The 20,555-nt window shown below is 52.8% G+C and overlaps 1 protein-coding gene across 5 annotated transcripts in view; it reads left to right on the top strand.

Annotated features, from left to right (window-relative positions):
- FRMD4B (FERM domain containing 4B) overlaps positions 1 to 20,555 on the top strand; it is a 336,244-nt gene that overhangs the window by 183,173 nt on the left and 132,516 nt on the right. The window contains exon 1 of one of the 5 annotated variants that reach the window (XM_079795694.1): positions 1,090 to 2,343. The exons of the other annotated variants lie outside the window; for them this stretch is intronic. The gene's annotated coding sequence lies outside the window, so the exon portion shown is untranslated. Of the gene's footprint in view, positions 1 to 1,089; positions 2,344 to 20,555 lie in introns of those variants that run through there. 5 annotated transcript variants of the gene reach the window in all.

Genomic DNA, 20,555 nt, shown 5'->3' with positions numbered 1-20,555 from the left:
CCCTTCAAGCTGGCCGCCTGGTGGTGTTAGCCCTTCTATTGCCCTGATTCTGGCACTGGTTATCAAAACTGCAATTGGCCTTCAACAGTGAGCAAGGCTTCTCCATGCAATCAGAAATGTCCCAAGAGTTCTTTCAGTAGTCTCTCCAAGCCAGTGAGAAAAGTCACCATTCATTGAGTTTTAAATATGGAAGGTTTCTCCAACTATAAAGTAACTAGAGGCCCCGGGTCCCTCAGCCTGGCCTGCCCCCTCTCACAGTCCGGGAGCCCTCAGGGAATGTCCTACTGATGGCTTAGGCCCACTTCCCGCAGAGAGTGGGCCTAAGCTGCAGTCTGGCCTCCCTCTGCGGGAGGCAACCTCCTGATCAGGGGAAGGCACCACCCCATCACCCTCTCACTGCTGCTGCCTCTGGCCTCCCTCTACGGAAGGCAACCAAGATGATCAGGGGAAGGCAACGCCCCCATCACACAGCTGCTGCTGCCACTGCTGGCCGCTGTGGCTGCCTGAGAGTTGGCCCTCACAGCTACCGCGGCTGCCTGAGCCTCGGCCCTGCCCTCATAGCAGCAGCTGCCATCTGCAGCTTTGTCCGGAAGGATGTCCATATTACCCTTTTATTAGTATAGATTCCCAATGACAAGACTTAAAACATACGTTTTGGGCCAACTTGAATATATGAAAATGTAGGAATATAGACGAAACAGTGGAATAGATGTAATACTTAAGGTCATTCTGTATATTAGGAGTGATTGCTGTCTTTCACTCTCCTTTTCAGCCTCTTCCTCTGGATCTGAGCGTGGGCCCCAAACAAAAGCCCTTCTCTGAGCCTCCTCGGAGCTTTCCAAACACAGCGTCTGTGCTTCCGCCTAAGTCCTTGGAGCTACAGCAGATTTTAAATTCCTGTGTGACATCTCACTGGGAATATTATTGCTTGACTTTTTCTTCCTTTCCATTCATCCTGAAGGTGTGTACACTGCTGCACGGCCTTTTAAAGTAATGTTTAAGTGGCTTGTTTATTCTAACATCCAACCCCTCCAACTGTGAGGTCTCCTGCCCACAATATTTACTAAATCTGTATTTATCAAATGGCCCATAAAGGCAGACAAACTTGGCCTTCATTAAGGTTGTAACAGGCTGTTGTGTTTCCCCAGACAGTACATTATAGTTCAAGGGAGTTAGAATTTAAAGGGACTTGAAGATAAAGCTACTTCCTCATTTCTGAGGGAAAATGTCTTTCGGGGTGTGGTCGGGGGAGGAGACCTTACCCTTTATTTAAATACATGTGGTATATGCTTACATGCCAGGCAAACATTTTGTGCTGTGTTATGTATTATCTCCTTTAATTCCTCTAACACTCCTTCTCAGATAAGGATTTGTATCCCCATTTTACTAAGGAGGAAATGAATTCTCTGAGCAGTCAAGTTACTTTCCCAAGGACAGACAGCTACAAAAATGCCAGGTTTGTCTGACTCTAGAACTCATATTTTTAGCCATACCACACACATGTACAAAATTCCAGACTGTTCTTTTTATAGACACGCTTGTCACTGGCTCTTACTGAACCATTCTAAAAACGGATTTACTATTTTTCCTGGATTGTGTATATTTTTCTCTGGTTCTCCTTGAAGTATAGTGTATTTTACTTATTTTGGACATGTTGAGTAATTTCTATAGTAATGACTTTGTTGAATGTAAGTAACGGAATAAATCTTTTGTGGAGACCACGGCCGTGCCACCAGGGTTTGGGTTTGTGGCTAGCTTCCTGAGGCCGACCCATGCCGTCCAGGTTGTCCCAGGGAATTCTGAGTTTCTTTCCCAGTGAAAAAGCTGTTGACATGAATGGCTGAGCATAGCAGGTTGAGTTAAGAATTATTTCTCTCTGTATCCATTACATTCCCTACCTCATTCAGCATATGTAGAGATTAAAGAGCCGAAATGGAAGCTTGGATTCTTAGATGGCATGGCCGTCTCTGATTCAACCCAGATCAAGTGTTATCAATGCAGTTTAGAAAACGGTAAACATTTCGTCGTGTGTTTCAAACATACAAAGAATAGTGGCCAAAGCGACAGCAGAAGGGTTTGCTTGTTGTTGGGTCGCCCCCTCCCCTCCCCCACCTCCCAATGCCCTCCTGACTCATGTTGAAAGGCTTTTGTTCTAATCAAAGCAACAACCGGTAAGGTCATTTCCTTGCGATTATGTGGCAACGGAAGGCGTCGTGGGTTTCGGGTCCCTACTTCCACCAGCTCGTATTTGGAGAAAACACACACATCCCACAAGTGCTCATACACGTGTTCTTTGTCCTGCTCCTTCTGCAGTCCCTCTAAGGGAGCCGAGATCATGGGGAGGTAAGCACCGTTTCTCTTGTAATCTTCTGACCGCAGACAGTGCCGTGCTGCTCGTGCTGATGTTTCCTAACAGGATCCTGGGCAGATCTTAATATTATACTCAGGTGGACCAAGAACTAGTATCCGGAGCCCACCTTTCAGAAAAGGAAGCTGAGGAAATGGTTATCGCTCTTTGCAAACACGAGCTGCATAGACTCCAGTTCGGTGCTGAGTGTAGATGTGGGCGCTCACGTCTCCAAGGATGCTGCCTTGTTTAGACGCGCTCTGCTCCTCAGAGGCCCTCGGGGGCTGGTGTCTTGCTTTCCCTTGGGAACTTGGGTAATTATTGTTGAGTCTATAATTCAACCTCACTGCACCCTCCACCCTCTCTACCCTTTGTCTTCTCTTCTGTTCTTTTCGGCTTAAAGCATTGTGAAGGTGAGAGCTCTTTATGGATGTGGAAGGAGAGCGGGGGTGGAGCGGGTCAGGGAGCAGCGTGTGTTCAGTGGCCGCGTTGATGGCCTCTGCGCTGTGTCCGCGGCCTCTCCAAGATCCCGTGGGGCCTAGGGCGTTAGTAACTTTCCTGGAAAAACCTTTTAATGTTCATTCCTGTTTTGCCTCGAGAAAGACGCAGGGACGGTGAGTCCTGTCCCCATTCTAGTTTATGATGAACTGCGCTCCGTTCAGCAGCTCCCAGTAGAGATCTCCAGACGCCGTTTTGGGGAATTGCTGTCCATTAATTAATAAAACTTTTATGATTTGTCAGAGGAAGTCCTACACCCTAATTACAGGGAAGCTTCTTCTCTTTCCTCCTTTGCAATGTGGCTGTGGTAAACTCACAGCGTCCTGCTCCGGTCTGTCTTTGCTCCTGGGAGGTAGTGTTTGGGGGGAGGGGAGGAATATCTGCGTAGACTCAGGAAGCAAGGGAAATGGTCTCAGCCAGGAGACGGTGGCGAGCTCTGGAGCTCTCGGTGTGAAAGGAAGTCTGTGGAGGAAGTGGGGAGGAGTGGGGAGAGGAGAGAACGCCGGGAAATAACTGTATCACAGGAGGGCCTGGGCGCCTTAGCAATGAGCCACTTGTCCCTAGCCGTCCCGTCTGAAGGCACTGGCTGATCCAAAGCGTGGAAAGGACTGTGACTGATCAAATGCAGCCCTGGGGCCGGGCTCCGGCGGGGCACCATTAGATGGTCCTGGCTAAGGCCGGGCGGCAGCAGCTCCCTGGAAGTGAGGCCTCGTCCAGCAGCCCTCTCGGGAACCAGAAGCGCCACCTCTTCGCGGACAGCCGGTCTAAAATGCCCGGGCCCTGCGTTCTGCCGTCCCTGTCACCATCGCTCCTTGGTCCAGAGGGCTGATTGACAGCAGGTGGCTTACTAACAGCAGGTGGGTGGAGCAGCTCAGGCTCCTGTGCCTGGAAGAGAGCCAGGCCTCAGTGCAGCTTCTCACACTGACATCTGCCACAGGATGCCAGCAGCGGGTGAAACACGGTCCTAGAAGGAGGGGGCCGTGTTAGGAAAGGTGACAACGGTTATCCACTCGGTACTTCATCCCCTGAATTCCTCAGCAAAGGAACCTGGATTCTGAGTAGAAGGCAACGCTGTCTGACTAGTTGCTGTTGCTGCCTGTAATAAATACCTGAAGCAGGAAAAAAAATTCCCAGGTGTGCCAAACCCCACGCCCAGGCATAGTCTGTGCTCAATGCACCATGGTCTGTGCTCAATGCTCCTCATTTGGGGTATACAGTAGCCCCCCTTATCCACAGGGGACAGGTTCCAAGACCCCAGTGGAGGCCTGAAACCACAGGTAGTGCTGAGCCCTGTATATACCATGTTTTTCCTGTACACGCACACCTGTGATAACGTTTAATTTATAAATTAGGCGCAGTCAGAGATTAACAATAACTAATAATAAAATAAAACAGTTATAATAATATCCTCTAATAAAAGTGATGTAAATGCAACAGTATTCAGTGAATGAAGCTGACTCTTGACCACAAGCACTGGGAGACCGAACAGTCCATCTGCTACCCAGACGGTCGCTATGTGATGGCAGGTAGGAAGCTCAGATGGGAGGGAGTAGGTGGGCAGGGTGGTCCCTGTCCCAGGCTGGATGCAGGGTTCAGCCTGGGGTTTCCTCACAACGTGCAGTGATGAAACTTATGAATTCTTTATTTCTGGAATTCTTCATATAGTATTTTGGACCATGGTGGTCTGAGGGTGAGTGAAACTGTGTGTGGATGGGGACCACTGTCCAGGGAAGCGCTCAGTAACGTGGCAAGGCAGGGGTGGGGTGTGCAAATACCATTGGTTGAGTAGAACTATCTATACTAATAAAAGGGTAATATGCTAATTAGACCGGGTCGACCTGACATCTGGTCATTCAGTCCTCCTTCTGGACAAAGCCACGGTGGCGGGGGCTGAGGCAGATGTGGTTAGGGGCAATCAGGCTGGCAAGGGAGCAGTTAGGGGCGATCAGGCAGGCAGGCAGGTGAGCAGTTAGGAGCCAATGGTCCCAGATTGTGAGAGGGATGTCCGACTGGCAGTTTAGGCCCGATCCCATCCCATAGGGATCGGGCCTAAACCGGCAGTCGGACATCTCCCAAGGGTCCCAGATTGGAGTAGGTGCAGGCCAGGTTGAGGGACCCCATACACAAATTTCATGCACCCGGCCTCTAGTTAAACATATTTGTGCTGTGCAATATTTGAGCTGGAAGCAACCTTGTCCAATCCCCTGGTTCTATTGCTGAAGAGATTAAAATGCAGAGAAATGAAGGGACTTGCCTAGGTGCTCATATCTCTTAGGGCCAGGGCACAGCCTCGTGTCCGTCCCCGAGTCCTGATACTGTGCTCCATCCCCGCTGCGCTGGTCCAGGTCTGCTGACTGCCAGCCCTTGCTTCTCTGCATCCCCCGTAGTCGGTCGGTTGGCCAGTCAGTCGATGCGCTTGTTTCTCTCTGCGGGTTCTCCTGGACTGGACCGTGGGAGTTGCATCCAGTGAGGCCTGAGCGCTCCCAGCTGCGGCAGAGACCGAGGCAGGTGCAGGAGAGAGCCCACGGAAAAGAAGCAGCGGGCATGTGCTGGTCACCACAGGCTGCAGAGCCGGCAACACGCACTGGGACACTTGCTCCTCGTCCTGTAAACATCGTAGGGACCTGAGCTCTTAGTGGAGGCCAGGCCCAGATCCTAATCCAAGAATGAGACGTCTGCTTCTCTCTGAGATGGACTCCAGGAAGCTCCAATGAAGACTTTTTCTTGCTTGCTGTGGGAAAGCTACAAAAACGTTCAAATGAAAGACTTGATAAGCTAGAAAAAACACCTCTGCAGCGGGGGTTGGACAGGTATGTCCACCTCTGTTCCCTGGTGTCAGTTTATCTTCTCTTGGTTTTCCTTTCTCTGTCCTTGTAAGTGAAAACAAACAAGCCGGCAGAGTGTAGCGTGTTCTTTCAAGACTTCGCTCTCCACCACCCCCTCTACCCGATGTGCGGGGTTAGTGAGAAGCTGAGCTTCCACATGAATACAGACTCTGGCTGGTCGCGTGTGCGGGGCTGAGAAGCACACGGGCGGAGGGAGCTGACCAGGTCTGACTGCCTCGGGCCGCTCATTGTCCCTGCCCGGGTCTTGGACCCACACGCGCGGGTGAGGAGGTTGGACTAATGCCGAGGCACTTTTTCAGCTTCAAAATGCCGATTCCAATCACTTGTCGTTACTTCGCTGCCATCCAGATGAGCTGCAGCTCTCCCCCTCTCTGCGTACCTCCATCTCCACCTTTGTTCCTTTGTCCCTCCCTCCTTCCTCCTTCTCTCCCTTGTTTCTCTCCGCTGCTATTTTCCTTTTCTCTAGACGAGAATTCAGGGCTAGGACAACATGACCAGATGCCCATGGTGCCAAAGGCAGTGTCTGGTGGGAGAAGACTGGGTGAGGCCAAGTTGAAGAAGGAGAAATTCCTGAAACTGTGACTGGCATCACACACTGAGGCGCCGTCTAGGAAGCAATGAGGGCTTGTGGGTAATGGATGCAACTCCTGTGCTGAAATGTAATCCTGCCCCCAGATTCCAAGTGCTTCAAGGTCAGCACCCGTGCCCTGGTGTTCAGTGCACACAGCGCGCCAGGCGGGGCTCGCAGAGGCGGGTGAGGGGCAGCCACTGCCCAGGGACGCCGGCCGAGGCCCCGGGGAGTCCAGAGCCTGCAGCCTCACAGGCCAGACTCTCAGCTCCACTCCCGCTGGGGAGGGGACGCTGCTGACATGCAGTGGTTGTCAGTAGTGGAATTGAATTGATATGATTTTGAAGTCAAAGGGTTGGACTAATAGGAGTGTATTCAAGTAGACATTGAACAATGTCAACTACAACAAACAGTGACACCCCAAAGCATTCAGGGGTCCACTGGCCAAGGTTCGTTTTGGGTGGGCTTTGTCTAAACCAGTGGTCAGCAAACTGCAGCTCTGTTGACTAATGAGTTTGCCGACCACTGACCTATACTCTCGATTCCAATAATTACAGGCTGTTGTTGTTCCTTGTGATTAAGCCCCTATCCCAGTGGTCGGCAAACTCATTAGTCAACAGAGCGGCAAACTGTGGCTCGCGAGCCGCAGTTTGCCGACCACTGGTCTAAAGGATGCGCAGAGAGGGCGGGATGGTGAGGCGGTGTTCTGAGTCAGCAGGTAAACCTGCTTCGTCACTTATGAACTGAGAACCCATCAGCCCTCTGATGGGGATAATTAAAATCCCCTCAGGAAGTAACTGGGGCATCAGAGCTAGTCTCTGGCACTGAAGACATACCTAATAAATGTCTGTTAATGTTATTCAATAGTAATACCTCTATCTCAAAGGCAGCAAATAAAGACAATGATGTCATGAAAATATGTAGACACCACCCGAAGGCTCAGTGTGCGAAGCCATGACAGGCTCATTCTCCAGGGCCCCCGTGACCCTGACAGCAGAGGAGCCAGTTATCAGCGCCCGCTTTGGGTCATCCCAGTGTCTTGCGTTGTCGGGACATCTGTCAGCCTCCCATCATTTTAGACACATGAGATCACTTGACTGCAGACACTTGTCTGGGTTTCACCGGGACACGAATTCTCAAAGAAGTGACTGTGGTTTGGTGTCATGGGCTTGAAGTCAAGTGTTCATCTGCTTCAGGACCTGGTTCTAAACCGTTTTAAGGACCCGGGGCTAATCCATCCGATGAAAATGTGGGAAGTCTCCCTGTAGACGCGCACTGGCCCCTTGGAGGGAGAGGGCGGGTTGTAGACCCTGCTGACCTCCTGAATAGACAGGCCTGCACAGGTGCGTGTAGTCCATTGGAATGAACTGTGTGTGTGTCTTTCGGAGAATTGGTGAGAAACTAGCTGGCCTTGGTGTGTGATCCCAAGGAAGGAGTTCTTCTGAAACTCGTTGGCACCTCACCCGATCTTAGCCTGCTGGAAGTGTGGTGTCCCAGATGGGCCTGGGCTCCATGGGAGAGCTTTACTTTTTGGAGCAAGTCCTCTGTAGCTGTGCGTGCTGCTCTCGGGGAGCGGGCGTCAGGCCTTCAGCAACAGCCAGGGTGCAGAGGGGCAGGTTTTCCCTTGGAACTGGCCGTGCGTTGAGTTGAGAGTAAGGTCACTCTAGCGGGACCTGGAAGTAAGTGCTCCGTTCACCGTCTGACTTTAGGGATTCATCCAAAACTCTGCAGAGATTTCACAGTAACCACTATATTTGAGTTGGGACATAGGAGGTTGCTCTTGGTAACCATGCACAGCCCTAAGTGCCCACATACAGGGACAAGCACCCTCTTCATTAGAACAAGTACTGAGGTCCAGCACACCACAGGTCTTACTTTGATTTATCCTTTTTGCCTTCTTTTAAGGAGACTGTTCATTGGCTAGCGCTACTCTGAAGTATTTTGTATGAAAAAAGATTACATTGCTTTCCCAGTGTTTTGAAATGAGTGAGCACTCCGTTTTTCCATTCAACACGTGTCCATTGAGCAGCTGCCCTTGCAGGGCGCATGCTGCAGGCTGGGTAGCAGGACAGATAACCCCTAGAGGCAGATATTTTAGAAAAAGTACCTCACATTTCATTACAACTGTGAAGAGTGCTCCAAAAGAGAAGTGCAGAGAGCTGCAAGGACCAACAGCACTCAGGATAAGAGTTCTGGAGCCCAGAGCTGCCCCGGGCACTCCACATCCGCTCACTTAACCCTCCGAGCAAGGCTCCAGTATCATTGCCACGGCCATTTGCCCATGGCCCTACCACTAGCAACATATCCAAGTCAGGATTTGATCCTGGGCAGTCTGACTCCAGAGTCTTCGCTCATCACCACTACACGTGGCTTCCAAGAGAAAGTGACTTTTCATCTGTGTGATAAATTGGGACTTCCCACACACCCCCCCCCCCACGCTGTGAGGTGGGAAGGGGATCACACGGAGAAGGAACTAGAAGAGGACCAGTGTGGCTGGAGCCTGGGCGCGGGGAGAGGGTGGGACAAGATGGCGAGGTGGACGGGAGGCAGGTGGAGCAGGGCTTGGGGCTCTGCCCGGGGATGGGAGCCTTCTTCCGACTGAACTCAGTCCTCTCTGGGGCTAACCCCTCGGTCGGGAAGACGCTCTCAGGGCCTCCCGTGCCTGTGATCTGAAAGCGCTGAGTGGCGTTCTCTGACCCGGCTGGATGAGTTCAGTCACTTACTGCTGTACGTGAGAGCAGCCTGCGTGAGGATGCTGTATCCGGAAACCAGCCTGTCCCTCGATGTCTTTCCCAAGCCGAAGTGTTCTGTGTGTATGTGAGACTTGCAGGAATACGTTTTCCCTAACGGTCCGGGCAGCACACCGTGCCCATGGCGGGCTCAGAGATCGTCACCATCACGGGGCTAACACCGTGGGGGCACTGCGTTGAGTGCTTCCCATGCCTTCTTGTGGTTAAGCCTCAACTCCGTGAGGCAGGGACTATTGCAGGTCTTGCTTTTCTCAGATAAACCGATCTACAGGGATTAATGACTTGCCCAAGGTCCCACGGGCTAGTGTCAGAGTCGGGACCTGCGTCCAGGGCTGCTTGATGCCCGGTCCATGCTGAGCCCGACGGGTGCTGCCTCCCTGGATGGGCCACTTCCTATCTGAGGCAAAGGTGATGACAGAACTGATTCTAGTACTCAGGCTTTACATTACGTTTCCTTTTCTAGGCCAACAGTTAGATCTCATAGGGAAAAGGAAAAAGAAAGGGCATTGAGTAGAACACCATGACTTAAGCAGCCTTGTGAACATGTTACAGCTCTACCACCCCACCAGCTGAACTGGTGGAATTGGCAAAAACAGAGAGATCTAAAGGGAGTGGGAGCCTGCATTTGGATATTAACCAGTAGGAGTTTGGTAGAGAGAATCAAGAATAGAACAGAATAGTTTAATAGTTATTGGTTTAATAAATGTGCTAATAGTTTAATATTGATGTGCTAGGTTCTATGCATTCACTCATTTAACCCTCAGCCTGGTGAAGTGGGTCATATTCCTATGTCCAGTTCACAGATGAGCACAAGGCCAGTCTTCTGGGTTAGCCCTGCTTCCAGCATTGTCCCCTCCCCCAGGCTCAGCTCCTCCATTAGCAGGAGTTTTCCTCTCATGTCTCCCACACCTGAAGGCCTCCCGGGGCCTCCTGCTGCATCGGAACAGCCCGCAGTCCGTGAATGACACAGCCCAGCGGTCTTCGGCTCCGGCACGCATCCGAGGGACCGAGGGCTGGTAACACACAGGGCTGGCCGCCACTCCGCCTGTCTAACACGTTCCAGCCCCCGCTGGCGCCGGGCCCAGGGACCACACTTTGAGAGCCATTGATGAACCCTCTTTAACTCCCTGTCTCCTGAACTTGTCCTTTTGGCGACCAAGTTCCAGCCACATTGCTGCCACTTTTTTCTTAAACTGCATTCTCAGTGCTGAGACTGCACTCCCAAGGGGGAAAAATGGTTCTTAAGGGGCAAAAAACTTAGGTAGTATGAGAGTTTGTGGCCCTCCAAAGCTCAGTCTTACCCAACAGATATGCAATATATCTGTGGTATTAAAATGTCATGGAGGACAGTATGGGGGCGGGGGGGGGGGGGGGGTGCCTAGAGAGGCTCTTAAGAGTACGCTGATGAAAAAACCTGTGCAACAGTGTCTCACACTAGCCAAGCACGGGCTTTTGCGCTTGTTGGCCCCCGCCTGAAATGCTCTTTTCCAGATCTTCTCAAGACTTCTCCCATCACCCTTACCCTAGAGAACGGCAGCTTCCTCAGGCAGCCCTTCCGCACTCACCAGTGCGTACAACTTGGCGCGTCGCATGCTTCTGCCTCCTTGTTTTCACGGTGCAGATGCTCCTTGACTTACAGCGGCATTACTTCCCACTACCCCTTCGTCAGCTGAAAATATCCTACGTCAAAAATGCATGTAATACCCCCAACCTACCGAACATCAGCTTAGCCTATGGAAAGTCGAACCAGTGTAGTTCTGGGACTGCCTGTGCTTAACAGGATCAGAAACCACCCTGTGTACAGGCTGGTTTGCTTGTGTCGCCGTCACTAGCAGGTCTGAAAGAGAGGTACACTTTGGCTATAGTCCATTATATCGGCCGGAGCCTATCATGAAGTCTGACACACAATGAGAGCTCGGTAGTGATTGTGAAGACGTGAATGGGTGGTACTCACGCATTTGATAACGTGGTCGCGCCGAGATTTCAGACCCCTGCTTACCCACTAACGAAAGCAGGTCGTTGAGTGACAGCACCTGGTAGGAGTGGTGCTCAGTTTACTGGCCCTACCAACACCTGTGTCAACCCGAGTCCTCCAACAGACAGGAGGAAGGCGTGGAATTGTTCTAGAATCTTCTCCCCAGATTGTTTAATCCCAGTCCCACCCCTTTATTTTCTCCCATGATTGTCACAACCAGGAAAAGGGGGAAGGAAACCTCAGCGGTTTCAGGTGAGGAGATCATGCTAAGGAACACCCTCCCAAATGAGAAGACGGGGCCTCCAAAGGCTGAATGAGGGGCCCACGGCACACAGCCAGGAATTAAAGAAGCTGCGGAGCCAGTCTACTTCCTTGTCTTCCTCTGAAACGTGTCCTTGGAGCTGACGCCCGGCCACAGCTCCGTTATCTGTGTGTCAGCCGTACCCAAGAGCCAACCCTCTAGAAAATTTCTGTGATCGCAGAGAGTCCGACTGGACATTCATGCAAAAGATTTACCCCTTAGCCTCTGCCCTGTCTTGATTAGGAAAGTGGGAAGGTCACTTCAAGTGAGATAGGTCATGATTTATACATCAAGAAAAAATAATTCTGGTCTCTTCCACTGTGGCATAAGATTGAGGTCTAATTCCCCTACCACCAAATAAAATGTGCAGTCCCATTCTGTCCCTGAGAGCCTGACACCGTGTAGGAGGTCAAACACTACTTATTCCATGGAAAGCAAACCAAACAAAACCATGAATGAAGCCAACAAAAGGGACAATGTTCTCAATTGTGTAGAAACTGGCTATTCTATGGAAAGAAGGAAGAAATTATAAAATAGAATAATATTCAATTACAGGAAAAAAAATAGTCCTGGTTGTTTTCAATGCAATTTTCAGTAGTAACTTCCCATTGTGACTGTGGAGGAAGGAGACAACGTGGGTTTCTGTAGGACTAAGCAGAACTCCGTCTGGCTGCAACACAGAAAGAGCGGCATTACAGTGGAACCGAGTAGGAGATTCTACAAATATTTCCAATTCTCGGGAAATCTGGGGGAGGCGGGGCTTGTCGGGCTCTGGCAGGTCTACACCTTCGCCCCCCACCTCAGCCCTTGCAGGCACCACTTTTCTTGTCTGAATAAATCACTTCTCTTCGTAAGCTCTTCCCTGGGTCAGTGCCTTACGCCCTCCAGGATTCTGAAAAGGTGACAGTAGTTACAGTTGTTCCCAAGACATAAAGGCCAGGACTTCTCATCCCAGGGCTGTTGTGAATTCTCCAACTTCTTAAACGTGCACTTCTTTCCATTGCCCTCCGTAGAACCTGAGGCTTCAGGATTGGCAAGGGACGCCCTCAAGGCCTGCAGACTCCCTCCCCCACCCCCCACCCCCCCACCCCCCACCCCCCGCCTCACCGCCCCCCAGGGCGAGGAAGACTGCCTCTGGTTAGTTGCAGTGTGAGGCCCAGGAAGCCCCCCCCAGGAAATGCACAGGATGGCGCCTTGCGTGCAGAGCTGGCTTGTGGTTCGGGAGTTTGTTAAACTTCACTTTGGGGGGAAAACTTTGGAAGGACCGGGGCTCCGCCTCTGGGGCGTTGGATCTGGCCAGCTGTGTGGCCACAAAGCTCACATCCTTCCTTTGGGTCTCAGTGGCCTCATCGGTAAAATGGGGATATGACACTTCTGGCTCACTGAAGTTGTAAAGTTTAAAGGAAGAAAGAGGTGAAGGCACTCTGGCAGTTTAAAGCACGCAGACCAGCGGGGTGATGTTACCGCTGGTGGGAACATCCAGACCAAGTGGTCTCGTGGCCAGAGCTGCCTGCTCTTGCTCTTCCGTGGACGCGGGCGGAGTGGGGCCTGCTCGCCCCGCGCAGCACCTGCGCCTGGCCCCGAGAGCACCGCCCTGCAGGGCCTGCAGCAATGGCGTGGCTTTCATCAACGAGAAGCATGGTAATATGGCTTAAAGCTGCACGTGCTCCTGTGGGAGCCTCGCAGCTCTGGGAGGGGCTCCTATTATTACCCCCGCCCCCCGAGGAAGCCGAGGCTCAGGAGAAGTGAGGTCCCTGCACGAGGCCACACAGGCACTGAGTCTGTCTGACTCCAGAGCCTGTGCTCTTCCCTCCCATTCTCACAAAGTGCACTACGTGTGCCTTAAACACTAGTAAGAGCGCTTCTCAAGGGCTGCTTGCATGCCCTGCGCGAAATTATCCCCATTGCACAGCAGCTGCCCGGAGGGCGCGGGGCTTGCCCGCCGTCTCCAGCAGAGCCTTGGAGGCAGAGCCGGGTCAGACACTGCGCATCTGACTGCCCCACCACGTGGCTCCGTGGCAGCTCACCCTGCATTGTTCCGCGGACCACAGCCGGTGATGGGAAAGCGCTAGGAGGGACGGAACTTGATGAGTTTGCATCGTGCACCGTCCGGCCGCTCCTGCCAGCAGCACCCACGCTGCTTACGGGACCCGGCCGTCACACCCCCCAGAAATGCCCCTCCGGAACAGCAAGTTCAGCAACCAGCGAGCAGGGCCCCGGGGGGTAAATATTTGGTTCCCTGGATACAGCTGCAAGCGTTGGGTGCCACTTCCTGTCACAAGGCTCGAGCCTTCTGATGAGGCAGATGGAGCTGGAGTGGAGCCCAGGGGAGCAGGGGGGAGAAACTCGCCAGTGGAGTGAGGGTGCCGCTGGGCGCTGCTTGGGACTGGAGCAGCTGGAAGCAGCCTCCACCGAGGCCTGGGGGCGGCGGGGCTCCGTGGCAGGGAAGGCAGTCCCTGGGGTGCGGCCGACGCCAGGACAGCAGCCACACAGCTGGCTGGGCTCTGGTCATTAAGAGGCCAAGAAGCCACTGGCTTCCGATGGGACCTCAACAGTAGAAATGGGCAGACCACTCAGAGGGGAGCCGGGGCGTCCCTCATCCACACAAATGCACCAAGCCCCACCAGGCAGGCGCTTTCTCGGGAGACAGGAAAGCAGCAGTGAGTGCACTTACATTCCGGTGGCAAAAGCAGGAGAGGCAGCTGGCCCTGCGTGGGAGAGCACAGTCCCAGGCCAGGGACCCTCCGTGGTGAGCTTGCCAGCTGGGAATCGTTTTGAAGTAGAATAATGATGTTCATAGTCCTGCGTGAGTCTCTGACTGCGCAGGAGATCGGTGCCCCAACCCTGGAGCTGTTGAAGCATCAACTGTGTGCCAGTCGCCTTTTATGCCAGCCTCTGTTTGCCACGCTCTGTGCCAGGCATCATGAGCACAGCCACTCCCTTGAGAGATACCACTCGTCCCATTTTACAGATGTACAAAGTAAGTCCTGGGAAAGTTAGGTGTGCTGGGCTCTGGACACAGATCTGTCTGAAATCGCAGCCTCGTTCCTTCCTCTGTGCCACGTGGTCTCTCAGCGGCCTCCACGCCCTGACATGCTCTGAGCAGGCACTCTCCCCAGGCCTCCTTCTGCCTTTGAACTTCTCCAGTGCGGGCTGCTCCGTGTTTCACAGCCAGCTCTCTGGGGAATAGCATTTGCCAATTTCCGTGGTGTAAATACTCTCGCCTTGACCGATTTCATGTTACCAGTTACCATCACTGAGCTGGCTACCATAAAGATTCCGTGGACACGAATCCGCTCAAGAGCAAAGAAACAGGGAAATGTAAAACACAGACGAGTTGTGAGCATCTATGACCTTTGCTTTTAATGTAATTTATTTCGTTGTAGGTTCATATACTTTAATTTTCAATATTGGTCGTGCTTGAGAATGGAGCGGCGAGAAGGCTCCACGTCACCGTTCCCTCTGGAGGGATTCTTTGTCCCTCACTGTGTTCCCTGGTGCTCCCCAGAAAGGTTTCAGGCTTCTTTGGTCTCCCTGACCTGTGACCTTTCAGTTTTGTTTTCATCCTTGATACTGTGTGAGCTTCAAAAAAAGACTGAATCTCATTTGAAAACACAACATGCACTAGGTGGCAACAATTTTCCTTCCCTAGATTGTATGTGAACCTGCAGTGAAATAAAATACATTAAAAGCAAAGGTCAGAGACTGCTCCTGGCTTTGCCGGTGCCACTCTGTGGCTTTTCCTGTGCGCGGTCCGGGGCCTGCGTGCCCTTTGCTGTTGTGACTCAATGATACTGCACCGTGACGTCTAACATGCAGCCTGAGCACTGGCCGGAGAGGAGGGACGGCGGAGGGTCCTCGTGAGTCTCTGGAAGCGTCTGTGTCGAGGGGAGTGGGAGGGAATGATTGAGGCTTTTTCTATATTGTCCCAAAGAAGTTGGACGTTTCTGTTTTCCAAGTGTGGTCAGGTTGTTCTAAACCCCCTACTCAAATAGGACAGTTCCGCCAACCACATGTGAGGGCTCTGGACCCAATACAATCAGCGTGTATTCGGTACAAAGTCTCTTAGGGCTTATTTCAGCCTCCATCTGGGTAAGGACCCCAGAGAACAAAGAGACTTTGAAAGGAGGCAGGGACGCTCTAGCAGGGCTGACGAAAAAGGAAACGTGAAAACCCTGACCATGAGCGTGCACGCGGAAATTCCTGTAATGTTCGTGTGGGTTTCCAAATTAGTTTTTGTCCGTTTTGAGGTTCCCAGGGTAATAGCTGTGACTTGCTGCTCTGTGGAGGTTACGTTCAGCCCAGAACTCCAGGTGAACAAACAGTCCCGGACTGGCAGCGCCGCACAAGCCTCGGCTTACGTTTAACCCCTCCGCCCTCGCTGGGCTGGTTCGCACGTCTAACTTTTGAAAGACGCAGCGCTTTTGCTCCTTCCTAGGCTGCTTCTCCCGGAAAAGGGGAAACTGGCCGCTGGCAAAGCAGAAAGTTTCCAAACCACAGGGTGTCTGCTACTTGCATAACCACCGAAGCCAAATTTCCATCTTTTACAAAACGCCCAGGAAACTTCATTTCTGGCCAACCTGAGCCGCACCCGCCACCCCCAGCCGCGGCCGTGCTCCTGGCTCTGCCGGTGCCACTCGGTGGCTTTTCCTGTGCGCCGTCCCGGGCCTGCGTGCCCTTTGCTGCTGTGACTCACGGATACTGAACCGTGACAACTAAAAATACAGCCTGACACTGGCCGGAGAGGAGGATGCTCCTCCCGGGAAGGGACAGCAGAGGCGTCCTCGTGATTCTCTGGAAATAGCCTCCCCCGGGCCTGCCCAGGGTTCTGGCGGGAAGTGCCGGCTGTGGGTAGAGAAGCTGCCCTGCCCCAGCTGCTCCATGAAGACTGGGCACCCATTTCCCCTTGGCCCTGGGCGAACTCCTTGCTGAACTTGGCTCAGCCCCTTACCAGCTAGGAACCTCCGGCAAGTTATTCTCAGCCTCGGGGGTCTCAGCTGCTTCTGTGTGAAATGAAGGGCAGACTGTGTCCTTCGGGGGCTGTAGAATTCACCGGATAAAACGCATCTCAGAGCACAGGGCCCCCGGGCAGGCGGCACACGTCATGCCCAGGTCCTGTTGCTGGCACAGTCAGCAAGGAATGAGTATGCAGGAGTCCCCGGCTCCGGGCATATGGCAGCTAAAAAGGGGAGTTTTGAGTGAGCCTCTTGATTTATCACTGAGATTAAAATGGAGTTAACCCCCTGGTTCATGGGTCGACACTTAATCACTGAGCCACACCAGCCAGACCATAAACACACTTTCAAATATCTAAAGTTGTGAGAATCTTTCAAAATAAAATATGCACCTAAATATATTTCATTACCCCTGCTTTTTGTTAGGTATTAAAATACACATAACATAGAACGTACCAGGCTGACCATTTTAAAGGTACAGTTCGGTGGCATTAAGTCCATTCACACAGCTGTGCGCTCACCCTTGCTTTTTTAACTGGTAGGTTGACTTTGAATTTGAGTACGACAGGTTGACCTCGTATTCATCCAGGAGAACTTTTTCCTAGAAATATAACCATTTATCCAACTCAGAATAACTGCTGATAGTTAACAGAATAGCAGTCAACAGCTCACCAGTCACCCCAGTAACAAGAGGACTCTCTGCCCTGGGGAGAGCGGATGGTGCCCGTCAGGCCTGAGCACAGCCCGCGCCCAGACTCTGCCCCGCAGGCACGGGGGGTCCTGCTGGTGACAGGAGTAGCATCTGGGCCTTTGGGGTGGGTTTTAGGTTCAACCCTCATTAGTATAAGAGACAAACAAAGCTAACTGAGATTGATTCTTCTCATTCCCAGTTCACAGAGGCAGAAACTGAGTCCAATGGCAGAGCTGGGGCATAAACCAAGGCCCCGGTTCTAAATCCTGTGCGCTCCTCAGGGACACCTCCTGATGGCCTTCATCTCCAGGCAGACAGCGTTGTTTTGTTTGTTTCTTTCTTTCTGTGAAACCGGCCTTTCTTGGCGCCAGCCTTAGGCGATCAGGCTGACACTGATCAGGGGTGTCTTTTGTGAGAATACCCTCCCCAGGGAGGTGCTGCCACAGCTGGCCGACTGCTCCCAGTTGTGGCGGGAGCTGCAGAGTGTGGCGGCCTCGCTGCTCTCCGAGCCCAGCCCTGCGGCAGGACGGAGCCGCAGCGAGAGCTACCGCGCAGACTTGGGACCATGCTCCCGGCTCCGCTGGAGGCGCTTGGTAAGAGCAGGGGTTCCACGGAAGTTCTCTCCATCGACTTACTCTTTTCTCCCGTTTCCTAAGGGAGCAGTGAATTTTGAAATACTAAGAAATTAATTCCACCCAGGCTGGTGTGGCTCAGTGTTTGAGCGTTAACCCATGAACCACAAGGTCCCGGTTTGATTGTCAGGGCACATGCCAGGGTTGAGGGCTCCATTCCCAGTAGGGGTGTGCAGGAGGCAGCCCATCGATGATTCTCTTTCATCGTTGATGTTTCTCTCTCTCTCTCCCTTTCCCTTCCTCTCTGAAATCAATAAAAATATATAGTTTTTAAAGTTATGGGTTCAATTCCCAGTCAGGGCATATGCCTAGGTTGTGGCTTCAGTCCCCTATTGGGCCACATATGGGAGACAACTGATAGATGTTTCTCTCACTATATATCCTTCTCTCTGTCTCTCTTCCCCTCTCTCTAAAAAAATAAAAATCAATGGACATGTATGTCCTCAGGTGAGCATTAAAAAAAAAGAACTTAATTCCATTGCCAGTTGAGCTATTTCAAGCCCTTACTGTTATCTGAAAATATTTAATTGTTAATCGTTTCTTTTCTTCCTTCTGCCTCTGGAGCACTTGTTCCCAACCAGGGATGGTCTTCTCCCCAGAAGACACTTGGCTGGAGACATGCTTGGTTGTCACAGGAGGCAGCAGGTGGGGGGCGCCTGGCGTCTGCTGGCTGGGGCCGGGGTGCTGCACCTCTGCCTGCACAGGCGGCCGCGGGAGACAGCTCTCCGGCCACAGCGTCCGTGCTGCCACAGCTGGAACCTGCGCGCTGACAAGCTCCAGCGAGCGGCCCTGCTCCCCTGTGCGGCTCCTTACCGGCACCCAGAAGGGAGCTCGCGCTTAGGAGTGCTCAGTCAATGCTGGCTGAGCGGATGGATGCGCCCGGGATGCAGGCTTTCACGCTGAACCCTGCGCTGTGGCTGGAGGACTCCCTAAGCCCCCACTGCTGCGGCCACATCCCGGCCAGCGCCGTCCTGTGCGGGAAGTGTTCACTCAGCGTGACAGGGCCGCAGCCGCAGGTGGGGCTGAATTCCATCCTGAGGCTCAAAGAACACCCAGAGCAGCAGACACCCCTTCGGGAGGTGCCGAATCTCATCCGGGCGGCAGGCCGTGGCCGGCGTGGCCCCACGGAGGCCGTGCTTCCCCTCTGGTCCTGCTTCCAGTGACAGGCAACTGTGGTTTGGGGAATCCAGACCCAGCTTTTCCAGAGCAGCGCTGCCTCGGCAGTCAAGTGCGTGAAGCCCCTCAGCGCTGGGACTGAGCGCTCAGAGCCCATCCCCGGGGGGCTGTGGGGGAGGAAGGCAGTGCAGTGGGGAGCAGTGGGGAGGAGCGGGGAGCAGCGTGGGCCCTGTGCTCGCTGCATCCTGACCCGAAGCTTCCTCGCTGTGACCTTGGGGTGGGTCCGTCATGAACCTTCTCTGAGCCTCCGTTTCCTCATCCACACAATGGACCTAGCGTTGGAATCTACTTCGCAGGGTTGTTTTGAATGAACTTAAGTGGCCAGCTCAAGGCCAGCTGCCATTGCTCATTCATGTTCTTCCTTGGGCTGATAGTTAACTTTGTCTTTGCTAAACTGAACTCTCCCCTTATTATTATTATTATTTTTTATAAGTAAGACGAGAGGCCCGGTGCACAAAATTCATGCACTTGGGGGGTGGTCCCTCAGCCGGCCTGTGCCCATTGGGAGCCCTCGGGGGATGTCTGACTGCTGTAGAGACGGGAGAGGCTCCTGCCACCGCCGCTGTGCTCGCCAGCCATGAGCCCAGCTCAGGGCTTCTGGCTGAGGGGGGCTTCCCCTGTGGGGCACACTGACCACCAGAGGGCAGCTCCTGCATTGAGCATCTGTCCCCCAGTGGTCAGTGCACGTCATAGCGACCCGTTGTCCGGCCGTTTGGTCAATTTGCATAATAGGGTTTTATTATATAGGATTTCTTAAAAATTTTTTGTAAATAAGATTTTTTTTAATTTTTTATTGATTTTTTTTTTTTTTTTAGAGAGAGAGAGGGAGAGTGAGAGAAACATCGAACAGTTGCCTCTTGCATGTACACTGACCAGGGATTGAACCTGCAACCTGAGCATATGCCCTGAGTAGGAATCAAACCTGCACCTTCCAGTGCATGGGACAAGGCCCCACCGTCTGGCCACACCGGCTCCCTTCTTTACCACTCCCCTGGCTCCTGCCCACTTCCCCTTCTTCCTTCCTTTCTTCTGCCCCTTCCCTTTCTTCCTCTCTCTGGTCTCTCTTTCCTCCTCCACTCCAGTGCGCCTTTCAGAGATGCGTCAGAGTCCGGAGAGCCTCTGGGTCAGAGATGCGTCAGAGTCGGAGATCCTTTGGGTCATGGCCTCGGGACCCTCAGTTAGCCATCAGCTAGGAAATACTCTTACCGCCCAGGCTCAGCAGCATGAAGGAGGATGCTGCACGTGGGAAGGCCTTAGGGCTCTGGGGCATCAGCAAGTGCGCAATAGGAGCAGGAGAAGGTTCATGACACAGAAAGCTGCTCCCAGCTGCACCTTCGAGGGAGGCGCCCTTGAAGCCCGAGGGGACATCCCTTCCGACTGGGCTTGGAGACAGTGTCAGTCAGGCCATTCTCTCAGCGCAGTGTCAGCGGCTCATATTCAGTCAACACCCCGAGGTGACATAGAGGGGCCTTGTTCGGCTGGAGTTGACATCATCTGGGGGAAATATAAAACTCCGTCCGCTCAATAGATCCCAAAGTCAGTCAGACCGTCCTAGATACACGCCTTCCCCGGAGCAGCTCACCTGACACAGGGCACCTTGTCCTGGGGTGGGGGAGGGGGGAGGGGGAGCCTCTGTGCACGTGTAAGTCTGCCTGCACCAGGCTGGGCCGGAGCTGTGGCACCTCATTCCTTGACATGATGCCTATACATTTCATCATCGTGTGTCGGCTCTGAATCGTTAGGGTTCCTCCACTCAGCAGACATATATTAACCATGTTCTCCCCACATGGTGGGCATGGTCTAGGCCAGTGGTCGG

The sequence above is a fragment of the Cnephaeus nilssonii genome, assembly GCF_951640355.1.
Source record: "Cnephaeus nilssonii genome assembly, chromosome: 17".
Classification (NCBI taxonomy): domain Eukaryota; kingdom Metazoa; phylum Chordata; class Mammalia; order Chiroptera; family Vespertilionidae; genus Cnephaeus; species Cnephaeus nilssonii.
The sequence above is the reverse complement of the archived record's forward strand: the minus strand, read 5'-3'. Positions and strand labels throughout refer to the sequence as shown.